Source organism: Notamacropus eugenii, chromosome 4 (genome assembly GCF_028372415.1).
Source record: "Notamacropus eugenii isolate mMacEug1 chromosome 4, mMacEug1.pri_v2, whole genome shotgun sequence".
NCBI lineage: Eukaryota > Metazoa > Chordata > Mammalia > Diprotodontia > Macropodidae > Notamacropus > Notamacropus eugenii.
In genome coordinates, this window is record NC_092875.1 from 13,211,341 (window position 1) to 13,224,344 (window position 13,004).

The following is a 13,004-nucleotide window of genomic DNA, read 5'->3' on the forward strand; positions in this document are numbered from 1 at the left end:
GGGAGGGGCGGGGAGCAGGAGGAGGGGCCGGCTCGGGGGCAGGGCCGCGGGCGGGAGGCGGCGGGCGCGCCCTGTGCGCCTGCGCAGTGCGCACCGCCCGGCCCGCCGGCGCGGAGCCCCGCCCACGGGGAGAGGGGGAGGGCGGGCGGGCCCGCCCAGAAGGGCGACTTCTGGGTGACGTCACCCGCTAGAAATAGCGCCTCCGCGCTCTCCGCGGCCCCGCCCGGCCGGAGCCGAGCCGGACGCATGCGCCCTGTCCGTGGTGCAGTTTGGTGCGGCAAAGGTGGAGGTGGGAGCCTGGAGGGGCGGGGACTGCGGAGCGGGAGCGCTCGGCGGGGGGCCGGGAGCCGCCCTGCTCTGCTAACCTTGGCCGGAGCCCTGCCCCCACCGCAGGGCGGGCGAGAGCTACAGATGGCTGTTCTCTATCTGTGTGTAATATATGTAATAGAGGGTTATGATGATAGTTACAATGTTACAGTGAGATGTACGTGCATGTATATGTGGGTGTTAAAGGACTTCAGTAAGAACAGGCTTCTCGTGCCCCGAGAAGGGCCCATGGGCTTCACGCACTGCCCGAGGGGTCCTGGACAAGACCGAGGGAGACACTCTGCTGCCGAGCATCTCTCAGGCCCCTCCAGCCCTGACCTCCCCTGTTCTGAGCCCCCTCCAGCCCTGACACCCCCTGTTCTGAGCCCCCTCCAGCCCTGACACCCCCTGTTCTGAGCCCCCTCCCAGCCCTGACACCCCTTGTTCTGAGACCCCTCCAGCCCTGACACCCCCTGTTCTGAGCCCCCTCCCAGCCCTGACACCCCCTGTTCTGAGGCCCCTCCAGCCCTGACACCCCCTGTTCTGAGACCCCTCCAGCCCTGACACCCCCTGTTCTGAGGCCCCTCCAGCCCTGACACCCCCTGTTCTGAGACCCCTCCAGCCCTGACACCCCCTGTTCTGAGACCCCTCCAGCCCTGACACCCCCTGTTCTGAGCCCCCTCCAGCCCTGACACCCCCTGTTCTGAGGCCCCTCCCAACCCTGACACCCCCTGTTCTCAGGCCCCTCCCAGCCCTGACACCCCCTGTTCTGAGCCCCCTCCAGCCCTGACACCCCCTGTTCTGAGACCCCTCCCAGCCCTGACCTCCCCTGGCCTGAGGCCCCTCCAGCCCTGACACCCCCTGTTCTGAGGCCCCTCCAGCCCTGACACCCCCTGTTCTGAGACCCCTCCAGCCCTGACACCCCCTGTTCTGAGACCCCTCCAGCCCTGACACCCCCTGTTCTGAGACCCCTCCAGCCCTGACACCCCCTGTTCTGAGACCCCTCCAGCCCTGACACCCCCTGTTCTGAGCCCCCTCCAGCCCTGACACCCCCTGTTCTGAGGCCCCTCCCAACCCTGACACCCCCTGTTCTGAGGCCCCTCCCAACCCTGACACCCCCTGTTCTGAGCCCCCTCCAGCCCTGACACCCCCTGTTCTGAGACCCCTCCCAGCCCTGACCTCCCCTGGCCTGAGGCCCCTCCAGCCCTGACACCCCCTGTTCTGAGGCCCCTCCAGCCCTGACACCCCCTGTTCTGAGACCCCTCCAGCCCTGACACCCCCTGTTCTGAGACCCCTCCAGCCCTGACACCCCCTGTTCTGAGACCCCTCCAGCCCTGACACCCCCTGTTCTGAGACCCCTCCCAGCCCTGACACCCCCTGTTCTGAGCCCCCTCCCAGCCCTGACATCCCCTGTTCTGAGACCCCTCCAGCCCTGACACCCCCTGTTCTCAGGCCCCTCCAGCCCTGACCTCCCCTGGTATGAGGCCCCTCCAGCCCTGACCTCCCCTGGTATGAGGCCCCTCCCAGCCCTGACATCCCCTGTTCTAAGGCCCCTCCCAACCCTGACACCCCCTGGCCTGAGACCCCTCCAGCCCTGACCTCCCCTGGCCTGAGACCCCTCCAGCCCTGACCTCCCCTGTTCTGAGGCCCCTCCAGCCCTGACCTCCCCTGGCCTGAGGCCCCTCCAGCCCTGACCCCCCTGGCCTGAGGCCCCTCCAGCCCTGACCCCCCCTGGCCTGAGGCCCCTCCAGCCCTGACACCCCCTGTTCTGAGACCCCTCCCAGCCCTGACCTCCCCTGGTATGAGGCCCCTCCCAGCCCTGACATCCCCTGTTCTAAGGCCCCTCCCAACCCTGACACCCCCTGTTCTGAGACCCCTCCCAGCCCTGACACCCCCTGTTCTGAGACCCCTCCAGCCCTGACACCCCCTGTTCTGAGACCCCTCCAGCCCTGACCCCCCCTGGCCTGAGGCCCCTCCCAGCCCTGACACCCCCTGTTCTGAGGCCCCTCCAGCCCTGACACCCCCTGTTCTGAGACCCCTCCCAGCCCTGACACCCCCTGTTCTGAGGCCCCTCCAGCCCTGACCTCCCCTGGCCTGAGGCCCCTCCCAGCCCTGACACCCCCTGTTCTGAGGTCCCTCCAGCCCTGACACCCCCTGTTCTCAGGCCCCTCCAGCCCTGACACCCCCTGTTCTGAGACCCCTCCCAGCCCTGACCTCCCCTGTTCTAAGGCCCCTCCCAGCCCTGACATCCCCTATTCTGAGGCCCCTCTCAACCCTGACATTCTGTGCTAGAAACCAACAGGACCGGGTTCCAGAGTACTTGGAGGGGAGTAATAGGCAGTGGGCATGAGGCAGGTGATGTAGGACTTTGAATAGCAAACAGGATTTGATTAGATTTTATTCTGGAGGCCCTAGGGAGCCACTGGAGCTTGTTGAACAGGGGAGTGTCCAGGTCAGACTTCAGTTTAGTGGCTGAATGGAGGCTGGACTAGAGGGGGAGAGATTAGGGAGGCAGCCCTGCAGCTTGGGCCGTAGCCCAGGTGGTCAGTGTTGGGGGCCGCTGGGTGGGAGCAGGGTCAGAGAAGAGAAGGGGGCTGATTGCAGAGATGCTGACAGCCATCCAAAGTATTACCCAAAGCACACCAACACCTCCAGCAATTTTTCTCAGTTACCGAATGATTCCGTCACAGTTGCCATGGGAAGCAGTGTGGTGCCTTGGAAGAAGACAGAAATATGGACCTAGAAGACTTTGGGTTCAAATCCCAGTTTTGCTGCTTGTGGGGCCTCATGAAAGTCTCTCTGTGACCTCCCTGAGACTCATTTTCCACACCTGTAAAATGGAGACATCCAGCCAAACTGTTGCTGTGGCCCCTTCCAGCTCACCATGTCTGCTGCTGTGGTTCAGGGTGAGCAGAGGGAAGCTGCCTCCATCCAATCTCCCAGGAAAGCTGGAATGCAATAGTAATTATGATGTGGGCCTCACTTTGCAGCTTCAGTGGGGAAGGAACAGCCTGGTTTTCTAACCTCAATCCTATTTCCTTTTCTAGGCCTCACATAGGACAGGGAAGCCAAGGTAAGGTGAGTGGTGCAGGCTCCCCAGCAGCCCTTCTCTTGGGCCTGATGTCCATACTATTCTATCCTTACAGGGTCTCATTTCCCCAGGACCATATACAGAACCAACCCTAGAACCAACAGCCCCCTCCCCCTCTCTTCTTGCGATCCAACCAAGGTCCATTAATCAATACAAAGCATTTATTAATCAGCCAGAACAAGCATTTATTAAGTGCATACTTCACTAGGCTAGAAGACAGAGACAAAAATGAAAATCTCTGCCTTCAAAAAGGAGCTTACATTCTGTTGAGGGAATTAGAAGGGGACATTCTGTACCCAAAAATTAAATACCAGAAGCTTGAAGGAGGGGGTGGGGCAAAAGCAGCTGGAGGCTGGAGGGTGATTCATGTAGAAAATGGAGCTTGAGAAGGAATCCAGAAACCATCTGGTCCAATGTCCTCATTTTACAGATGAGGAAACTGAGGCACAGAGGCATTAAGTCACCTCGCTCCCTCTCACTCCTATGCATCTTTCCTCTTGAAGGGATTGAAAAGAATTCCAAGAAGAGCAGGTGAGGTGAGGAGTTAGACTGTGTAAGACTGGACGGGCCCTCTCAGTGACTAAGAGAGAAGTCTACATTTGCTTCTAGAGGTCAACCACTTCAGGGCAACCACTGGAGTTTATTGATTAAGAAATTGTCATGCTCAGACCTGGGATTTTGGAAAAATCACCTTGGCAACTCTATAAGGGTACATTGAAGACCAGAGGAACTTGATGCTGGACTTCCAGGCCTGGCTCTTCCCCTCCCTGTGCCTCAGTTTCCCCATTGTCAAGATGACTTGCCTCCATCCTGCCTTACCTGGTTTTGGAGATTTCATTTACAAAATGAAAAGTCAGGGACTGGTTTGGAGGTCAGAAAACCTGAAGTCAAGTCCTGATTGGGTCACTTCCTACCCCCACCGGGAGGTAAGCCTCTGAGGGCAGGGCTGGGTTTTCCTTTTGTATCTCTTCTCCATCCTTATCTTTCCTCCCTGCCAATAGGGCCTTGCCCAGAGCAGAGGCTTCATCTATCTTTGTTGGGTTGGATGGCAGGACCTTGGACAAACCTTGCTGTTACCTCCTCTGTGAAGGGGAGGACCGATACCCCAGTACTGTCACAGGACTGCCAGGAGGAGAAGGCTGGCCAGCCATGAGGAAGAGAGATATGTTTAAGTCACTGATGTCATAGGCCTTGGCAACTGGGAGTGATGGCCTCTCACCAGGCCGGCCTGGGGGGTTGCTCCCTGAACCCTCAGTCCCCCTCAAACTATGCTGGTCTCCTCTTCACTTCTCCCCCTCTCAGCCATTCACTGATCTTCACCCTGCAGGCTGCTCCCTTCAGCTCATCCCCACGATGAGTCTGAAGGTCTGGGCTGGGCATCAGGACCCCTAGCTCTGTCCCTGACCAGCTGTGAGACCTCAAGCTAGTGTCTTCTCTGAGCCTCGGTTTCCTTCTCTTTCCTTCTCCCCACCCCCACCCCTGCCAGCCCAGATAGTGTGTGGTCCTAGGAGGGCTGCTGCTGCTTGTCCTTCATTCTCAAGGAGGACTGACATCAGGGAGGTGATGCCATGACATACAAGTGAATTGGATTTAAGTGAGGCTGGGCTGTGCAGTCACCAGCCTCACTTTCTCCCTCAGAGCCATCTGGGGCCAGTGGCCAGATATGGGTCAGGACAACAGGAGATGGCCTCATGCAACGGGAGTCCTTGGTCTTTTGAAGCTAAGGTCTTTAATAGGTCTCAGAGTGACTGAGGCAGCCCCCATTCTGTGACTAAGGCTAGGTAAGAGGCTGAGAATGACCTCTTAAAAAATAATAAAAAATCTGGGGTGGGGAAGACTCAGGTCAAAACAACAGAAACAATTGTTATTTCCATTCATTCTGAGACAATCAGGACACAAACAGTGACCAAAAGGGCTAGCTATGGAACATGCTTCCCAGACATTATTTAAAGTGCTTTCTGAATGTGAGCTTGACAGCACTACCAGAAATAGACATCCTCCAGCCAGCGTGGACAGGACTCTGCAATCCTCCTCCAAAATCCCTGCTCAGAGTCACAACCATTTCTGTGTCTCTGCTTCAGCCCACCTAGGGAGCTGGCAGCTGGGTCAACCGATGGTCAAAGAGTTCTGGACCCAGAATCACTTTTAGATGAATTCTACCTCAAGTACTCTCACTAGCTGTATGAACCGACCTCAGTTTCCCTCATCTGTAAAATGGATCAATCATAGGACACACCTTGAATCAAATAAAATATGTAAAGTGTTTGGCAAAGCTTAGAGAGCCATATAAATGCTAGCTGTTATTATTATTAGAGAGACTGGACAGGATGGTAGAAAGATCCTTGGTTCTATAAGTCAGGAGACCTGAGTTCAAATTCCCTCTGTGCCACTTTCTGCCTGTATAGCCTTGGACTCATTCTTTTCTTCTACTGTCAGGAGCTGAGATCTTAAGTGGTCTGTGGAAAGTGCCCTAAGCTCATGGTATAAGGGGATGGACCCCAGCCTGGGAACTGGGAGCTTCAGATTCAACACTGGCTCTCCCCCATCTTATTCATGACCTTAGACAAGTCCCTACCTCTTCTGTGTGCCTCAGTTTTCTTCTGGGAATCAAGGGAGGTGGAACAGACATAGAACCACAACACAGACCACAGAAGATCGGAGCTAGGAGGACCTTTGAGATCCCCTCGTCCAACTGGAGAGGAAACTGAGGCCCAGAGAAAAGTGGGTGGACAAAGTGAATGATTAACTGATGAATTAATTAATTAATTAACCACAACTTGGGTTCCTGAGGCTCAGATCTATACATCTAAAATTGGTTTGTAATTTAATTAGCTAGGGTTTATTTGGGGAGGGGAGAGGTTCTGGGGGTACAGTCTCCACCCTGTTAGGGAAGATGATGACCTGAGCACACACAAAATAAATTCCAGGTCATAGCAACACTGGGGACCAAGAAAGGCTTCCCATAAAAAGGGTGATGTTTCTCATAATCCTCTCATGTTCACTGAGCGCTTCCAAAGGAACTAGACTCCCAGCATCTGCTTATGTGGTCATTATCCCAGGGCCCTTCCTCTCAATGGCCTCAGTTTCCTTTTCTGTAAAGTGAAAGGGGGTGAACTAGGTGGTTTCTGAGATCCTGTCTAATTCTATAATGTATGCTCTGCATACTGTGTTCACTTGCATTTGGTTTGTTTTCCTTTCTCATGGTTTTTCCCTTTGGTTCTAATTCTTTCACAACATGACTAATGTGGAAATATATTTGACATGAAGGCACATGTATAACGTATATCAGATTGCCTGCTGTCTTGAGGAGTAGGGGGAGGGAGGGAAAAAATTTGGAACTCAAAATCTTAAAAAATGAGTGTTGAAAACTATCTTAACATGTAATTAGAAAAAATAAAATACTATTGAGTGGGGAGAAATAAACCACACCATAGGAGAGTCTAAAAACATGTAGAGATTGGTTTTGCTGAAAAGAAACATAAAACATATGTTCTCACTGGTTTTTCCCACTACACCCTGTGAGTGAGCAGGAATGGACCATGTTATCCCTATTTTACAACTGGTGAAACTGAGTCTCAGAAAGTTTAGGTATCTTGCCTCAGAGTGCACAGCAAACAAGAAGGGAGATTTGAACTGAGCACTTCCCTTCCCCCTCCTTGGCTTCCAGTTGCTGCCCATGGATTCTATAACCACCAGCTTTGCAAATTCCCCCCCAAGTTAGGAAACAGCCTCAGGAATGAATCAATAAATGAAGACTCCAGTGCCCCCTCTGAAAGCCTGTTTCTTCACTCGCTAGACTTCTTAATAGGGTGGAAGCCTCAAAGCCCAATAAATCCACTCTTCTGGGTCCCCCTCCCACCCAAATGGTGGAGAATCACAGCTCACTGAGATGGGCCATTGATTTAGAGCAGGGAGGGACCTCAGAGACCCTCCGATCCAGCTCTCTATTTTGTAGAGGAGAAAAATGAGGCCCAGGTGGGTCATGTGGTTTATCCCAATTCACAAGTTGTCTAGGACAGAGGCGGTATTCAAACTCAGGGCCTGGGACTCCCAGCTCCACATCAGAAAGCTCATCAGTCAGGGAGAGGCCAAGATCAGATCCATAAATCTGGGAATGATTTTCCTGCTGGTCCGAAGTTCTGGGTTCACCTTTTGTCTCCTTCTGAGCCCAAACCCTCAGCTCATGGCCCAAGAAGGCCACTCGGGTAAGAAAGGGCGGCCCCCCCTGCTAGCCAGCCTGCCAAGCAAACATGACAAAGAATCCTCACTCATCCTCCTGGCCCAGGGCTTCAGGTTGGCATGGTTACTGCTCCAGAGACAGGACATTGCATCCTCTCTGCGCACCTATTTATAGGCGATTGACTGATGTGAAGGGAATGGGATTTTCTCTCCAGGGCAGAGGGCCTGGGTCTTAGATGTTCTCCCTCCCTCTTGCCAGGCTCTTCCTGGAGGGAGGGGCTGGATTTAAACCATTTCTTCCTTCATTTTTTGGGAAAGGGACTGGCCCAAGGTCACACAGTCTGGACCAAAGCAATCCTTCTACCCTCAGTGCCCCCAGGAAGCTGCTACTCCTGGCCTCCTCCTCTCCCACAGACCCTTTCTCTGCCCATGAAGATCCCTTCCTCCCCATGCACAGGCTCGTCGGGCTTCTCCCAGAAACAAGTTCAACATCCTTATTTTCTACAGGAGGAAATTGAGACCCAGAGGGGAGGAGAGACATTTCTTGAGCACCTTCTAGGTGCAATGAAAACAGTTCTCTCAGGGCTCCTGTCCTCAAGGAAGACAGACAGAAGTGTAGCAGGGCGGGGCATCCCCTTCTGACTCTCAGTCCTGCCTTTTTTCTGGGTCCTGATCCGGCCCTCCCGGGAAGTCTTCATTCCCTCTGCTGCCCAACCCTGGGGCATTTGCCTTGTGATCTGCCTTGGAACTTGCTCTGGCTTCTCAGAACAAAATACCCATCGAAGGAAAGATTGTATGCACTGGAGTCTGCAGCCTGCCCTGCTCCTAATGACTTAATATGCCCTAAGGAGCAGGGCTGATTAGGAGCTGGGGAGATGCTTCCCTGAGCCACAGCTCTCTGAGCTTATAAAATCATCCCCAAGGCCCTTTCCAGCCCTGACATTTGAAGTTCTCAGGCCCCTCCCAGTTCTGACATCTCCTGTTCAAAGGGCCCTCCCAGACCTGACATGTCCTGTTTGAAGGGCCTTCCCAGCCCTGACAGTTCAGTTTTTGTCCCATGTTCCTAGGTCTCTGCCAGCTCTCATTTCCATGAGGCTTTTGGCTCTCCAGCCACACGTTTCCCCTGGCCACTTGGCATGCTCTCAGGGATGTATCACGCTGCACACAGGCCCTAAATTGCTGCCACCTCCCAGATTGCTAGTCACAGGACATTTCCACACATTTTAATGCTAAAAGCTGCTGGTCTTGTGGGAGCTGTTCAGATGCCAGAGCTTGGCAAGAGGCGGGGAGGGAGGGCTGGGGACTGCGGGTGTGGCCGGCCGTCTGGGAGAGCATCCTGGTCCAGGGTACATGAGGAGGATTCTGTCTCCAAAAGAGACATTATTATTTCAGAGACTAGGAGGCAAGTGCTTATCTGTGTCTGGGGGAGGGAGAAAAGGAACCAGGAAAGGGATGGAGGACTCTCCAGACTCCCAAGCTTGGCATTCAAGGCTTCACTCTGGCGAGGAGACGGATAAGCACTGTCAGCATTCCTGGACAGGGCCATAGAAAGCCAGATCTAGGAGGCACCTTAAAAAAACAGAACACAGAATGTCTAACTGGGAACCCAGAGTTCTAGAGTCTTCCACGTAGACTGCCAAAAATGGCAGGGTTCCTCACACAGCCAATCAATCAGCCTTTATGAAGCACCTACTATGTGCCAGGCCCTGTTCTAAGTCTAGGGATATAAAAAGAGGCCAAAGACAGGCCTGCCCCTCTGGCAGCTCACAATTGAATGGGGGAGACAACAGAATCCCATCTTCCATCTCCAAGCCTTTGCATTCACCTTCCCCCATACTCTCCCTGCTCCCCTCAGACTCCCAGAAGCCCATCCTTCCTGCCTTCCTTCCAGATTCAGCTCAAGCCTTCTCCAAGATGCCGCTCTCCAAACACCTGATGAGAAGCAGCGAGGTGGAACCCAAAGCTTGCTGCCTTTGGGAGACAGTGTGGATAGAATTCTGATCTTGGAGTTGGAAAGTTGTTCCTGTTGTGGTTCAGTCAGTTCAGGCGTGTCTGACTCTCCATGGTGCCATTTTGGGGTTTCCTTGGCAAAGATACCAGAGTGGTTTGCCATTTCCAGTTCATTTTACAGATGAGGAAACTGAGGCAAACAGGGTAAAGTGACTTGTCCAGGGTCACCCAGTTTACATTGTCTTCTCCACTGGACTGTGAGCTCCTTTAGGGAAGAACTGGCTCCTTTCTGGGTTTCTATTTCCATCACAAGCACAGTGTCTGACACATAGTAGGTGCCTGTTGATTGATTGAACGTCAGGGCTAAAAGGACTGTGATCAATCCGTCAATTATCATTCATTAAATACCTACTTTGTTTGAGACATGCTGCTAAGTGCTAGACAGAAAGATTTAAAACTATCCCTGCCCAAAAGGATCTTATAGTCTATGGAAATGTCAGGGCTAGGAGGGGGCTCAGAACGGGGCATGTCAGGGCTGGAAATTCCACTGGTCATGTCGTACCATCTCCTCATCTTGCTGAGAGGGAAACTGAGGTCCAAAGGGCAGTGGAGAGAGGACTCAACAAGGGTCTGGAGATCTGGGTTCAAGTCCCCCCATAATTCATTGTATAGGTGACTTTGGACAAGTCCTCTTTCCTCTGGGGCCCAATACCCTCTTCTGTCAAGTGGGCACAACGTCCTTAGCCCTGCTACATTGTCAATAGCCTTCACTGGTATTCTTGGAAAACCATAGGGCCCTGCTCAGATGCCAGGGCTACTAATGCCCAGCTGGTAGGTGCAGTCCATGGAGACTAGAAGGATCCCAAGGGAAGAAGGAATTGCCTTCCTGCTGGGTCCCAGAGGTGAAGCCCTCCACAGCTGCCTCTTCCTGGGCACAAAAGGCCTAGCCCCAGCTCCCCCTGAGCCTCCCTGCCAGGCCCCCAGATCCCAGGGTCCCTGGGCACAGCTGACATCAGATCAGACCCTTTTGTCAGCAAGTTTATAACCTTGAAATCCAAGCACAGCTTTCCACAAGCAGCAGGAGACAGTGTGAGGCTGCCCTGGGTGGAGCCATATAATATTTCACGTTAGCTCCCTGCTGGAAAGATAAGTCTTTGAAGGGAGAACGTCAGAGCTGAGCTGTCCAGCCCAGCCCAGCCCAGCCCTCTCATCTTACAGAGAAGGAAATTGAGCCTTGCAAGAAGTGACTTGCCCAAGGTCGTGTAGCAGGTTAGTAGAAGAACTGGAACCAAAACCTGGGTCACGTATCAAAGGCAGAACTGTTAAATTATTTAGGACTAAAGGACCAAGGTTGTGCATTGAGTAGGCCTGGAGTCAGGAAGGCCTGAGTTCAAATCCAGTCTCAGATACTAGCTGTGTGACCCCAGGCAAGCTGCTTAACTTGTTTGCCTCAGTTTCCCCAACTGTAAAATGGTGATGCTAATAGCACCAAGCCCCCAGGGTTGCTGTGAGATTCAAATGTGATAACATTTGTACAACGCCTGACGCATAGTAGGCACTATATAATACCTGTCATCATCATCATCATCTTCATTACTCTAAGGTTTCTTTCAGCTTTAAAATTCCATTCCAATTCACTGACTGCAAGTGGAAAGAGTTGGCAGGAAGGAGAGCCATGATCCAGACAGGCACAGCCTGGAAACCAGACGCAGGGAGTTTGGACTCCTCTTTGCCACCAGGCTGGATGGAGGGGCAGGGGAAAGGGAAGGGGACGAGTAGGAAATGGACAGAAGGTCCATGGTGCTGAACTGGGATGGAGTGGGCCTGAAGCCAGGCTGGAGGGAAAGAGAAAGGGCCCACGCTCCCTCTGTTCCTCATCCTCTGCTGTCCAGGACACACATTTTCTGCTTTAGTCCCATGTCTCTCCCCTCCGTACAAAGAACATGCCAGGGTCATCCCCTTCTCCAGGCCTTGGTTCATGCTGTATTCCCTCATAGAGGGAACTGAACAAATGCTTGACTTCTGGGTTATTTGTGGATTTTGTTTTGGGGGGGGCCGTGGAGGCAATTGAGGTTACGTGACTTGCCCAGGGTCACACAGATAGTAAGTATCTGTGGTCATATTTGAATTCAGGTCCTCCTGACTTCAGGGCTGGTGCATTGTGCCACCTAGCAGGCCCTCAATAAATGCTTGCTGACCTGACAACTCCCTGTAATGCCCTCTCTTACCCTCACCTCCATTCCAAAATCTCCATCTTTCTCTGCCTTTCCCCGGCCGAGATATATGCTTCTCAAGAGCAGGGATTGGTCTGTTGTTGTATTTATAATCCTAGAACATAAAGGCTTTTTGAGTTAAATCCTAATGGACCCTTCAGGGCTGGGCCCATCTCAAATCCAAGAAACCTTCCCTGAAATCTTATTCCCATTCACCAGTCTCCTTCTCCTTAGAAACATGAGCACACTTAGACCCTGACCATGACATCCAACACTCATGGATCATAGAAGGAAGGGTCATAGCTGGAGAATCACTAGGTCCAGATTCATTAAATCATATTCTTAAAATTATATTATCATAGACTTGGAATCCCAGATATAGAGTCCTTGAACTAGAGAATTGAATTACTTAGAATGGGAGCATTATGGGCTCAGAATCTAAGACACTTGGACTCATGGTCTTAGAACAATAAACTCTTATAATATTAGAATTACAGAATCTCAGAATTCAGAATCATGGAATGTTAGACTTTTAGGATCAACAAATCTTAGAATCATGGGAGGTGGACTGAGTTGAGAAATCTAGGTTCTAGGACTTCTAGAATCATCATCTTTTTAATTGATCGATTTTTCCCGGCCGACAACCCCAGCACAAAATGACCAAGGGCGCAGACTTACTGGAAACTGTTCAAGAAAGCAAGACAAGAGCAGATTCTGGTGCACGACTGCTATTTATCTGCTGTGTAACCTTGGGTCAGTCCCACGCCATTCTCCTTCACATAATACAGAATTGCTTTGACACCAGGCCCCTGTTATGGGAATTTTTCATTCCTCTTTTTATTCAGAACTCAGGCCCTTCCTCCTGAACATTTTGGTTAATTCAAATACGATGCCTCGTTCAAATCCTCCTGGTCTTCTCTGAAGGCTGAATCTGTGCTTGAGAATAATCAGACCCAGGGTTTTGTCCCCGTGATTTCTGCATTGTGTTCAGCTGCCTACCACGTGAAGCCAAGGAGGAGATCTTTTTCCAGAACACCCCCAAAAGCACAGGCACCTCTCCTCATCTTGTGTGGTACCTTTATCCATCAGAATGGACAGAGACTGGTTTTCTCTTGGCTTGCACCTTTATCCCCAGGGCTGAGAACGCATAGTCAGCACTTAACAAATGCTTATTGCCTTTCCTTATTAACAAAAGTGTGGAGGCAGGAACTGCAGGAATACCCAAATTCTCACCTTCCTGGATGGTGCTAAGTACCCTGGAGAAC

At 52.5% G+C, this 13,004-nt stretch overlaps 1 long non-coding RNA gene across 1 annotated transcript; it reads left to right on the forward strand.

Annotated features, from left to right (window-relative positions):
• The first annotated feature begins 2,302 nt into the window (after positions 1 to 2,302).
• On the forward strand, positions 2,303 to 6,662 carry LOC140498993 (uncharacterized). Its single transcript, XR_011965235.1, has 3 exons — positions 2,303 to 3,212; positions 3,354 to 3,384; positions 3,901 to 6,662. It is a non-coding gene; the product is annotated as an uncharacterized lncRNA (long non-coding RNA).
• The last annotated feature ends 6,342 nt before the right edge of the window (positions 6,663 to 13,004 follow it).